The 12,281-nt window shown below is 39.8% G+C and overlaps 1 non-coding gene across 1 annotated transcript; it reads left to right on the top strand.

Moving 5' to 3' along the window:
* The first annotated feature begins 277 nt into the window (after positions 1-277).
* Positions 278-381, top strand: LOC123792016 (U6 spliceosomal RNA). Its single transcript, XR_006779607.2, has one exon. It is a non-coding gene; the product is annotated as a U6 spliceosomal RNA (small nuclear RNA).
* Positions 382-12,281: the final 11,900 nt, after the last annotated feature.

Here is a 12,281-nt window from a genome sequence, read left to right as displayed (position 1 = left end):
TTCTTAACCTATCAGTGTACTTTGAATTACTACACTTCTTCACATATGAGAACCTTACAGCAGGTGCATACTTCCATTTATGCCTCTCCTGACTTTTGTGCTATTCCCTTTGGCCTGAAGAACTTCTTTAACCTTTCTTGTATTGCAAGACTTTGTATTGTATTTTTATTTGTTTTCTTGTTGTTGTCTTTGTTTTTCTAGAAGTACATTTATTTCACCTTCATTTTTAAAAGGAAAAAAATTTTTTTTGCTAGGTAAAGAATTCTAAGTTGTGTGCTCACTTCGGCAACAGAATATACCCAAATTGGAACAATACAGAGAAGATTAGCACAGCCCCTGAAGAAGGATGACATGTAAATTTGTGGAGCATTCCATACTAAAAAAAAAAAAAAGATTTCTGGGTTGACATTCTTTTCTCTCAGCACAGGTTGGCTTTGTTTCTCATGAGAAGCCAGCAGTTTTTGTTAGCACTATTTTGCTGTACATACTGTGTCTTCTTTCTTAGATACAGTTAAGAATTTCTCTTTCATTTGCAGCAGCTTGGTGATGATTATGTCTAAGTGTAGTTTTCTGTGTGCTTATCCTCGTTGGGATTTGTTGAGCTTTTTGTGTCTGTGGGTTGATAGTTTTCCTTAAATTTGGGGGAAAAATAGCCATTATTTCTTTGATTGTATTTTTTTTTTTACCTCAGGTTCTTTCTTTTCTCCTTGTTGCACTCCAATTACATATTTGAGAGTCTGCTTAATATTGTTTCACTGAGATTCTGCTTATGTTTTTAATGTTTTTTCCTCTATGGTCTTCAGTTTTGATAGTGACATGTCTTCATGTTCACTGATCTTTCCCTCTGCAGTGTTCTGCAGCATTCGGTGACTTTTTCATTTCAAATATTATATTTTTCAGTTCTAGAATCTTCTTTTTTTTTTTTTTTAAGTAAGCTCCACGCCCAGCATGGAGCCCAACATAGGGCTTGAACTCACAACCCTGAGCTGAGATCAAGAATCAGATCTTAACCGACTGAGCCACCCAGGTAACCTTCATTTGTTCTTTTAAAAAATTGTTTCCATTTTTCCTACTGACTCCTTCTCTGTTCACTCATTATGTACCTCTTTTTCTTTACTTATGAGAGCTGTTTTAAAGTTCTCATTTGCTAATTCTGACATCTGTATCATTTCTGAGTCTGTTTATATTGACTAATTTTTCTTTTGATTATATGTCATATTTCCTACTTCTTTGCATAATTATTTTTGAGGTTATGCTGGGCATTGTGGATGCAACATTGTTGAAAGTCTGGATTTGTTTTCTTTCTTTAAGTAGTGCTGCATTTTGTCCTGGCAGGCAATTTATTTATGAGCAGATCACCTTGATCTTTTCAAGACTTGGTTTGGGGCTTTATACAGTAGTTCTTACTCTTGGCCTAATATAGTTCATTTCCTTTTTTAGTTATAGTTGATTGCTTTCAGTGTTTAAGGAGGTCTCTCCATTTTGAATGGTCAAATCTGTAATGTCTCTCAGCACCGTGTGACCTCCAGAATCTCTATTCAATTCATACTTCTTTATATGTTTTTTCATGTTTTCTCTAAATAACACTGGTGGGACTTTAAAAACATAGAAAATGTAGAATTAGTTGGGAAAGAATGTGTAAGCTTAAACCCAGAGACACGGTAAAATTCACATGTCCCATGTATCCCTGAGTATTTGGAGCCAGGTTTTCATGCCTGTTTCTGATCCTTGAGGGCTTTTGATCACTTTCTCTTTTCTTGTTCCTTAGTTGTCTCCTTCTTGGGGTCCCACTACAGGAACTACCTTTCACTAATGGAAGTCCAACCTTGATCTGCCAAAATTAATAATGGAGGGAGAGTCTCCATGGGAAGGGTGGCTAGGCCTTGTAGATTTATATTCCCCTTAGGGTTCTTTTGCTTGTTTACACTGCTAAATTGTTAGTTTTATGGGAAGTTACTCCTCCTCATTCTACCAAGCAGATACTTATGACTATTATCTTCGTATCCCCAGAGTGTGACTGGGACTGGGCTAGATTTTAAAGAAGACTTTATCTAAGCCTAGAAAAGATTAAGAAAAAAAAGTTAACAAAGAGAGTAACATGAACATGGATTTCTGGATTACTAAATATGACCTGGTCTTTTTCTTTTTTAAATATTTATTTATTTATTTATTTATTTATTTATTTGAGAGAGAAAGCATAAGAGAGTGCATGCAGGGAGGGGCAGAGGGAGAGGGAGAGAAACAAGCTCCCTCCTGAACATGGAGCCTGATGCAGGACTTTATTTCACAAACCTGAGATCACAACCAGAGCCAAAATCAAGAGCTACATGCTGAACTGATTGAGCCACCCAGGCACCCCATGACCTATTCATATTTATCTCACATGCTTCTTTGCCCAGCTCCTGGAACAACTGCTTTGGTGTGAAAAGAACCCTTCTGTGACCCTATTCTATAAAAACATGAGCAGAGGAGCAACCCTAGATGTTTTAATGAAACTTCAAATTGAACAACACCCCACAACTCCTAAATACCCAAGTCTCACCAGCATAAATCCTGCCTTTTAACATTCTTTATGAAGACAGTGTAAATTTTCTGTCCTCTCTTACATGTGCAATAGAACAGATGTGTATGATAAGACTACAATATGACAATTAACAGACCAGAGTCAGCTCACTGAGAGTGGTTCTACCAGAGACCCACCTGGCTGTGGACATAGGACTGTCTGCAGGAGTTCCTGACTTGCTGCTCAAGTCTGATAACAATAGTACCTGGGCTTGCTGTACTTCCTGGGAAGAGTTATTGTTTTTGCTCCCATCATTGCTGCTGTTTCTCTGTCTCCCTGCCCGCTCTGAGCTGTGTGCTGTGTGATCTCACGTTGTTCTTCATTGCCCTTATGTGTGCTTCTTATGCTGTTCAATTAATCCTTTCTCAAGATCATAGTTTTGTTTTCTTTTGTTTCCCCTCATCTGCCCAGTTCTTTAAGGACAGACCCTGGTTTTCCCAGCTTTCAGAAACAGTCAATGACATTACTAGTCACATCTCTCTCACTGACAACTGACCACATTGACCGTCATGGATACTCTGACAATACTTACCAGTGTCACTAAGACCATTCACATTGAGACTAACTTTATCATTATACCTCTCACATCTCGGTTTCTCTAACTCCTTGCAGTGAGTTATGAAGGGTCTATTTACTTAGCCCTCGGGAAAGTCCACGTCTTTGTGAAATAAACTAAAGTCTAAGGGAACTGTTTGGGAGACCCTTCTATCTGGAAACCAACAGTCTTTCTAATTTTCCTTCAAAACTTTTCCTATGCTCTATTGAGCTCACAATTATCTTTGCAGCTTACATGTGTTCATCCTTCCTTTGGGGTGCCTAAATACATCATTCTGAACTCTGACTCTAAGGAAATTGATTCTTAGGTCAGCAGGTCAAGCATCCTGCAGTGTTGTACAATAACAGTGAGGGAAAACTACCAAGATGCTTACTCTTCTGTTATTATTCAATGAAACTAGGCAGGCATTTCTCTCTCCAAAAAAGTATTAGAAGAAGAGTTGTGGCTGGGGTGGAGTCTATCCTCAAATTAAGCAAGTTAGCAAGTGCCCTGGGAAACTCTCATTCCCATTAGAACACCCACTCTACAGCCATTGAGTCAAGATTCAGGGGGTGGAATGTCTTTTTGGGGGGGGGACTTCTAAAAGCTCTGCTGGTGATTCTAATATGCAACTGAGGGTTGAGAATGCTGCCTCTTTTTTTCCTCCTTTGGGCAAAAAGTTCTGTGAGTACAAAGGTGATTGTATTTTCCTTATGAGTAGTGATACATGCAGATAGTCCTCAAACTTTAACAGGCATCAGAATCTCCTGGAGGGCATGCTAAAACACAGATTGCTAGGACCCACTCCCTGAATTTCTGACTCAGTTGGACTGGGTTAGGGCCATTACCAGTAAGTTCCCAGGTACCGCAGATGCAGCTGGTTGGGCCCACACAGGATGAACTGCTGCTTTACGCAATGAAGCATTTCTGTCCTCAGTCACTGTATTTGTCCTCACCCCACGAAGAGATGAGTCTCTCCCTCTGAGGTAAGAGGAGCAAGCCTGAAACAGAGCCCTCATTTTAAAACATCTCATGGCAAGTAAGGCAATTGGCTTTCTGATGGGGTTTGGAAAAATTCTTGAGGAGTGGTCACAGATCACCTGGCACGTGACATCAGGAGCTCTGGGTTTCTCTCCCCCCAACTCCGTGGAGGATGAATCCCTGGTCTCAGTCTTGGTGGGAGGAGACAGCTGAAGGTTTGGTAGTCGTAGACTTAGGAATTCCATTGCTTTCCATGCTGTAAAGTAGGTCACAATCCCTTTATTTGCTCATTTCTCTGGACATGATTTAAAATTTTTAAAAAATATTTTTGTTGTGATACAATATACATACTATTTGCAATCTTAATCATTTTTAAGCTTGCAGTTCAGTGGTATGAAGCACATTCACACTGTTGTGCAACCATCACCACCATCCATCTCTAGAACTTTTTCGTCTTCTGAAGTGGAAGCGCTGTATCCATTAAAAACTAACTCCTCGGTCCCCCCTCCCTTGGAAATCACCATTCTACTTTGTCTCTATGGATTTGACTACTCCAGGTACCTCATATAAGTGGAATCATAGAGTATTTGTCCTTTTGTGCCTGGCTTATTTCACTTGGCATGATATCAAGAAGTATAGACTGGTTTTTTATCTCATCCAGAATTGTTATACCAGAATGGTGCAGACAGAAAAATTTGGGCCCAGAAGGACCCAGCTTTGAGTCCTTTCTCTGCCTTTTTTGATTGTATGATTTTGGACGATTACTTAATATGCTGGTGCCTCAGTTTCCCCAAGACTAAAGCAAGACTAGTAATATTTATCTCATAAAGTAGCTGGGAGGACTGTGGGACAGCAAATAATAAGACCCCTGGTCCAATGCCTGACACATATTGGTAGTGAGAGCTAATTAGGTTCCTTCTCTTTCCCAGCCCAGGGGAACAGAGGCTCCACAGGGTTAGGGGGCCTAGGCAGGGGACTGGCTGTAGATCAGCAGGGTCACATCCTGAGTCATGCTGCTTCCTGGGCTTGTGTTTTCTGTTTCCTGCAAGGCCAAAGTCTTGTTTCTACAAAGTGAGTTTGGACAACATCCACGTCTGCAATGCTGGCATGTGTGAAGAACTGCTTTTGCCTTTTAAAGTATTTTAAAATGAGCTATCTGCTCTGTTCTTTTTTCCCCCCTCTCTCTCTTGTGTTTAAAATGCAGTGCTAACAAAATATTTTTGGCATAGTAAGCATAATATATTGAAAGATTTTTATAAAGGATTAACGTAACTTGGAATCCTATTAAGACTAAGAAAGCAGTTCTCATTAAGATTCCAAATTATGCCATGCAGTACAATTTTTATGATGATTAGGATAGGCAAAATAGCAAGATAGCAGAATTTTCTTAGCATGGTGCAAACTTGATATTATGATCATTTAAAGCCATCTGTGGTTGTTTCCCTGTTCTTAAGGCCTTTGTTAATGGGAAAAGAGTGTCCTGGGTGCCCTGAGGCCCTGGTTCCCAAAGTTGGCTACACATGAGAGTCACCTGAGGGGATTTTGAAACTCTCAAATGCCCAGATAGTGCAATTATATCCGAATTCCATGTGGGAAAGGTTGGATCCAGAAATCTGTACTGTTTTTAAGTCCCCAGGTCATTCCAATGTTCAGCCACCATTGAGAACCCTGCTCAAGCCCCAGTAGTAACGCACTCGTCTTTCCTCCAGATGTCTTCTTATAGTCCTCCTCATGCAGATCTTGTACATATTTTGTTAGATTTATACCTAAGTATTTAATTTTGGGAGAGGGTTAATGTAAATGGTATTGTGTTTTTAATTTCAAATTCCACTTGTTCGTTGCTGATATATAGGAAAGTGATTAACTTTTGTGTATTAACCTTGTATCCTGCAACCTTGCTATAATTGTTTATTAGTTCCAATAGTTTTTTTTGACAATTCTTTCAGATTTTCTGCATGGATAATCATGTCATCTCTAAATAAGGACCGTTTTATTTCTTCCTTCCCAATCTTTATGCGCTCTGCCTCCCTTTTCTTGTCCTACTGCTTTATTTAGCACATCCTGTACAATGTTGAAAAACAGTGGTCAGTGGAGACGTTCTTGCCTTGTTCCTGATCTTAGCATGAGATCATGAGTTTCTCACCATTAAGTATGATGTTAGCTGTAGGTTTTGTGTAGATGTTCTGTGTCATGATGAGGAAGTTCACTTTTATCCCTAGTTTGCTGAGGCCAGATGTACTTTTGCAGCCACTCACATACTGTCTCCCGTAGACGGAACCAAAGCCATCACCCACTCAGTTTGCACGCACCTGTGTGTGCGTGTGTGTGTGTGTGTGTGAGACTTGGTTTGTAGATAGGCTCTATCCGTTAGTAATCATACTCTCTTTCATGTTACACTCATTCATTGGGTGTCTGTGATGTAGATAGAACATTAAACAGGTTAGAACAGACAGAACCTACACTTTTTGTTTCTTTTCATTTGTATGAAATTGTTTTATTACTTTTTTTCTGATGATGAAGATGCTACCAGCAATACAGAAGACAGGTAAAAAATAAAAATAAAACTATCTCCTACGTACCACCCAGAGGCAGCCAGTGTTAAGAATTTTTTAAATGTTCAGCAATGTTTAAGAGTTTTTATTAGCAAAAAGAAAAATTAAATAAAATTGGGAACAGTAAAGGGGTCCACTAAAATATTTCAATTGATTTTTTATGGTGAAAAAATATGCATAAAATAAAATTTATTATTTTAAAGTGTACTGTTTAATGGCATTAAGTACATTCACAGTGTTGTGCAGCCATCACCAGTATTTATGTCCAGAACTTTTTTGTCATCCCAAATAAAAAACCCATACCCATTAATCCTCAACTCCTCATTGTCTCCATCTTCCCACGTCTTACAACTTGTATTCTATTATCTGCCTTTATGAATTCACCTATTCTAGGTACTTCATATAAGTGGGATATACAATATTTGTCTGTTAATATTCTGAAAAAAAAAACACAGAGGTATCCCTTTTATATATGTTTGCACATGCACACAATTTTATATTTATTAAATATTTCAATTCATATAATGTACCTTATTACACAATAATCTTCTATAATCTTCATGTAAACAGATACAGATATTTAAAGTAGTTACATAGCATTCCACCAATGTCCTCTTGACATACATTTAAGACTCCTTCACCTCATTTTACCAAACAATGCTTATAATTATTATCTTTGGATTTATATCACTTTGCACTTGACTGATTATCATTTGGGAAAATTCCTAGAAGTGGAATTGTTGGTGCAAGGCTATGAACTAAATTTTCTTACACATTGTCTTAAAAGCAGTACATTTTCCCTGGGGCCAGTGACTCTAGAATGGTAGAAAGCATTTATATTTGTTGACTTATCTTTAGATTTTTGCATAATGGTCAATTCAGGAAAAAAGTGTCTACATGTAGCTGGCACCCGAGGGTAAAAGAGCATCCTGGCTTTGGGGCTCCCCAAGAGACCAGGTTGAGCCACTCACTGCTGACAAAATCCAGAGGCAGAGAGTCTAGTGGTGGTGACACAACAGAGGAATTTATCTCAGTGAGGCCAACACAGGGAAGCAGTGAACTAGCGTCTCAAAGACTGTCTCCAAAGTGCTAAAAATACTTCCAGGTTTATGTTAGGAAAATGTGGGACAAAGGTCAGTGAGCCGGTGCAGGTGGGCAGTGAAGGTCAAGTCGTCATTGTCTTGGGGTCAATCATGGGCAGGATCTTGCTGGATCCAGGCAGTCCTTATTGCTTGAGGGAGTAGTTTTAGTTCCCACTCCATGATGCTTTGCCTGCAGGGTTTTTTGCCTGAGTTAAGAGATCGACTGGAAAGAGGAACCTAATCAATCAGAAAGTACAGACAGAAGTCAAAATGGAGATAGTTCAAGTCCTCTTTCCTTTTCTTTTTCTTGTTTCAAAATCAAAATACTATAGTTTTGTTCATGTAAAGAGTATACATTCTTACAAGCAGAATATAGGTTTATTGAATAGAAGGATGTTTATTAAATAGAAGGATGTTGATAAAAATGAATTAGTGCTTTTTTTAGCAATAAAAGTATTAATATTTAACAACATGAGGAGTTTGGGAATCTTCTCTATGAAATCAGATTAAGGGCCACAGACAGGTCATAGTATCTGGATTTGACTAGGTTTGTAGACACAGAGTGAAGGCCTGGATGCTGTGTTTGGCTGTGATTTATTTATTTAATGTGCCAAAAGGAAGGTTAGGAGGAAATGAAGACATGTAGTGTGTTATAGTGGAAAGAGCACCAGGAAGAGTTTAACCAGAAAATTCAGGCACCACCAGGTGTCCCTCTAAGGAGTTACATCCTACTTCCCCACTCTGAACCTCAGTGTCTTCATCTGTCAAATAAGGGAAGGAGCTAAAGGGGACTGTATTAGTCCCCATAACAAAATACCCCAGATTACATGGCTTAAACAATAGGAATTTATTTTTTCACTGTTTTGGAGCCTAGAAGTCCAAGATCAAAGTGCCAGCAGGGGTAGTGCCTGGTGAGAGCTCTCCCCTCGAATTGCAGATAGCCATGTCCTTGCTGTGTCCTCACGTGGCCTTTCCATGGTGTGTGCATACAGAGACAGAGAGTGAGAGGAGAGAGAACAAGTTCTCTGGTGTCTCTTCTTAGAAGAATATTACTCCTATAAAACCCAGGCCCGCTCTTAGGATCTCATTTCACCTTGATTACTTCCTCAGAGGCCCCATCTCCAAATCCGATCACACTGGGGGTTAGGGCTTCAACATAAGAATTTTGAGGGGATGCAAACTTTTGGTCCATATTATTTCCCCCATGCCTCCTCACAAATTAATTTCCCACCCCAATTGCCCCCAAATCTTAACTCATTCCAACATCAACTCTAGAATCTAAAGTCCAAATCAAGTATAGATAAGACTTGAGGTAAAATTCTCCCTGTGAACCTGTGAACCCAGACACTTGTGTACTCTGTGCTTCCAAAATACAATATAGAGCAGGTATAGGATAGACATTCCTACTCCAAAAAAAAAAAAAAAAAATCAAAAGGTCAAAAGGGGTGACAGGTCCCAAGCAAGTCCCAGATCTAACAAGACAAATCTCCTTAGATCTTAAAGCTCAAGAGCCATTCTCTTTGGCTTGATGCCCCATATCCTGGATCCACTGGGGCAGGGGTCCTGCCTCGTGGTTCTAGGGGGTGGTCCTGTCCCCAAGGCTTCAGGCAGAGACTTCACCCTTTGAAATGGAGTGGGTAGCTCAGATGACCTCTGAATTGCCTTTGGGGAATTCTTCTCCTCTCTCTAAGAACAGCACACATCCACACCTGCACAGCTCCGATTCTACCATGGAGAATCCAAGAGCCCAACCCACAGCCTCGCTTCAGCAGTCCCATCTCCTTCTGTATCAACTCAAACCCGCAGTGTTTCTGCTCGAATTATCTCATTGTCCCTTTATCAAGGGGTCCAGACACACCCTTTTTTTTTTAGAACAAGCTTCCTTATTTTTTGCAAGATGGGCAGGGTGAGGATTTTCCAAATTTTGAAATTCTGGTTCCTTTTTGCTTAACATTTCCTTCTTTAATTCATCTTTCTCCTACGTTTTATGGTGAGCAGTCAGGAGGACCGAGGCAACACCTTCCACATTTTGCTTAAAAATCTCAACTAAATTTCCAATTTCATCAGTTACAAGTTCTATCTTCCATAAAACACTAGAACACAGCTCAGCCAAATTTTTGCCAGTTTATAACAGGGACTGCCTCTCCTCCTGTGCTCAGTAACCTGTTGTCAGTAACCTGTTCCTCACTTCCAGCTGAGGCCTCCCAGAATGTTCTTAAACATCAACGTTCCCAGCAATGTTCTGTTCATGGCTATTCGTTCTCTGAGAAGATATTGGCTTTCTCTCCAGCTTTCCTTTTTTTCTTTCTGAGCCCTCAGCAAAATTGCCTTTACCATCCATATCTACCAATAGTCTCATCATGTCAGTCTAGGCCTTTTCTAGCATGTGCCTCAAAACTCCTTCAGCCTGGACCTATTACCCAGTCCTAAAGCCACTTCCATGCTTTTAGGTATTTTTTTTTAATAGCAGTGCCCCACTTCTTGGTACCCAAATCTGTATGAGTCAGGATTCTCTAAAGAAATACATTCAATATTTATTTATTAACTTATTATTTATTAGTTTTTAAATTTATTTATTGTAAAGAATTGGCTCTTGTGATTATAGGAGCTGACAAGTCTCAAGTTCGTTGGGGCAAATCAACAAGCTGGAAACCCAGCAGAGAGGGCAATGTAGTTCCAGCCTGAAGGCCAGCAAGCTTGAACCCTGGGAAGAGCCAGCATTTCAGTTTGAGTAAAAAGGCAGGAAAAAAACTGATGTCTCAGCTGAGAGGCCGTCAGGTAAGAAGAGCTCCTTACTCTGCCTTTTTGTTCCATTAAGCTCTTTAACTGATTAGATAAGACCCACTGACAGTGCGAGAGCAATTTGATTTATTCAGTCTACCAATTCAAATGTTAATATCATCCCTATAATTATTCTCACGGATACACCCAGAATAATATTTGACCAAATATCTGGGCATCCCATGGATTAGTCAAGTTGATACTTAAAGTTGATCATACCAGGTGTCAAACTGGGTCCCCTTGGTGGGGAGTTGGGAGTGGTGGTGTTGAAAGGTGATCCCATCACTTGCGCTTTGAACTGAGCAGTCCTCTTATTTTGGAAGCCCTTGGCCCTTCTGCCTGACCTAAATCCTTGTGTTCTTTTCATCATTTGTTTGACCTACAGCTTTCTTGTCTCTTCTTATTACAAAGAGTAATTATATTGAGATCTTTTTCTTCTAAAAGCTGAATTTTTGTCATTTTTCAAAACACTGTAGATGTGTTTGTGCCAATTAAATGCAATTTTACAAAGAAAAGAATGTAACCTCAGTAGAAGAGAATCTGTCATTGTTTTGCAATGACAGGCATCGTGGGCTCTCTGGGCTTCATTAACTCCATGGCAAGAGAGGGTAATTTTTTTTTAAGAAGTAGAGCTTTTCTTGCTGATGAAATTGTAATAAATATTGCTCATGCACAATGAACTAAGCTCTTAAAGGAATGATAAAAATATTAGATGTTAGATCTCTGGCTCTCGGGCTTAAAATATAAATGTTCCTATTATTAATATAAATGTTGAAATGAGGGATTTGCCCATATCTTAGAAATACTGGTATATAGTCATAGTAATGGTGTACGGTTGGCATATATATACCAAAATAAGCCAAGAGACATATGCAATAATGCTGCTAATAATACTGCTGCTAAGGGACACAGGCAAATTCTTATGTGCTGCACATATAAGACTAAATATTAAAAAAAAAGAAAGATCAAGGAGATGGGTACAGACTCCTCCCCAGATGCACAGGATTATGTGGGTCAGCACTGGGTCCTGTAAACACACCCTCTGAAACAGGTCTGGACTTCATCTCCTTCTGTCCATCTTCACAGCTGCCCCCCCTCCATGTCAGTGTTCTCTCTCCTTCCCTCTCTCTCTCTCTCTGCTGAGGCATTGCCTTCCCGCTAGTCTGCCTCCTTCCACTGTGCTCTCTGCAATCTGCATTTCGCAGAGAGGCTGAGTGATTATATAACCTCCCTGACCGAACCATTACAAGTAACAATGCTGTTCAGGGGAATTAAACGCAAACCACAAATGTGAGCCACATGTGTAACTTTATATTTTCTAGTAGCCACACTGAAAGTTAACAAGAAGTGAAATTAATTTTAACGGCATATTTTATTTAACCCAACACAGTATAACCAAAATAATAGCATTTTCATATATACTCAATATAAAAACTTGCTGAGATGTGTGACATTATTTTCTCCTGCCAAGTCTTTATAAGCCTGTGTGTCTGTACACATGCAACACATCTCAGTGCAGAGGGGCCACATGCCAAACGCTCAGCAGTCACCTGTGAGCAGCTCCCTTACGGGATAGGGTGGCTCAGGACCCTTTGGCTGTCACCTACCTGCCATGTCCCCCAGGCTCACTGCACTGAGACGCACTGGCCTCTGGTCTTCACCCTTAAACTCATCAAGTTCCTTCCCACCCTATAGTCTTCATACACAGGGATCCCTTTCCCTGGGGAGTTGCTGTCCTTCACCACACCATCTAAGTAGTTTCCTTCTCCTTTTTGCTCTCATGGCAC

Source organism: Ursus americanus, chromosome 10 (genome assembly GCF_024610735.1).
Source record: "Ursus americanus isolate L20-20 chromosome 10, mUrsAme1.1.p, whole genome shotgun sequence".
Taxonomy (NCBI): domain Eukaryota; kingdom Metazoa; phylum Chordata; class Mammalia; order Carnivora; family Ursidae; genus Ursus; species Ursus americanus.
This window is presented reverse-complemented; position numbering and strand designations above follow the sequence as displayed.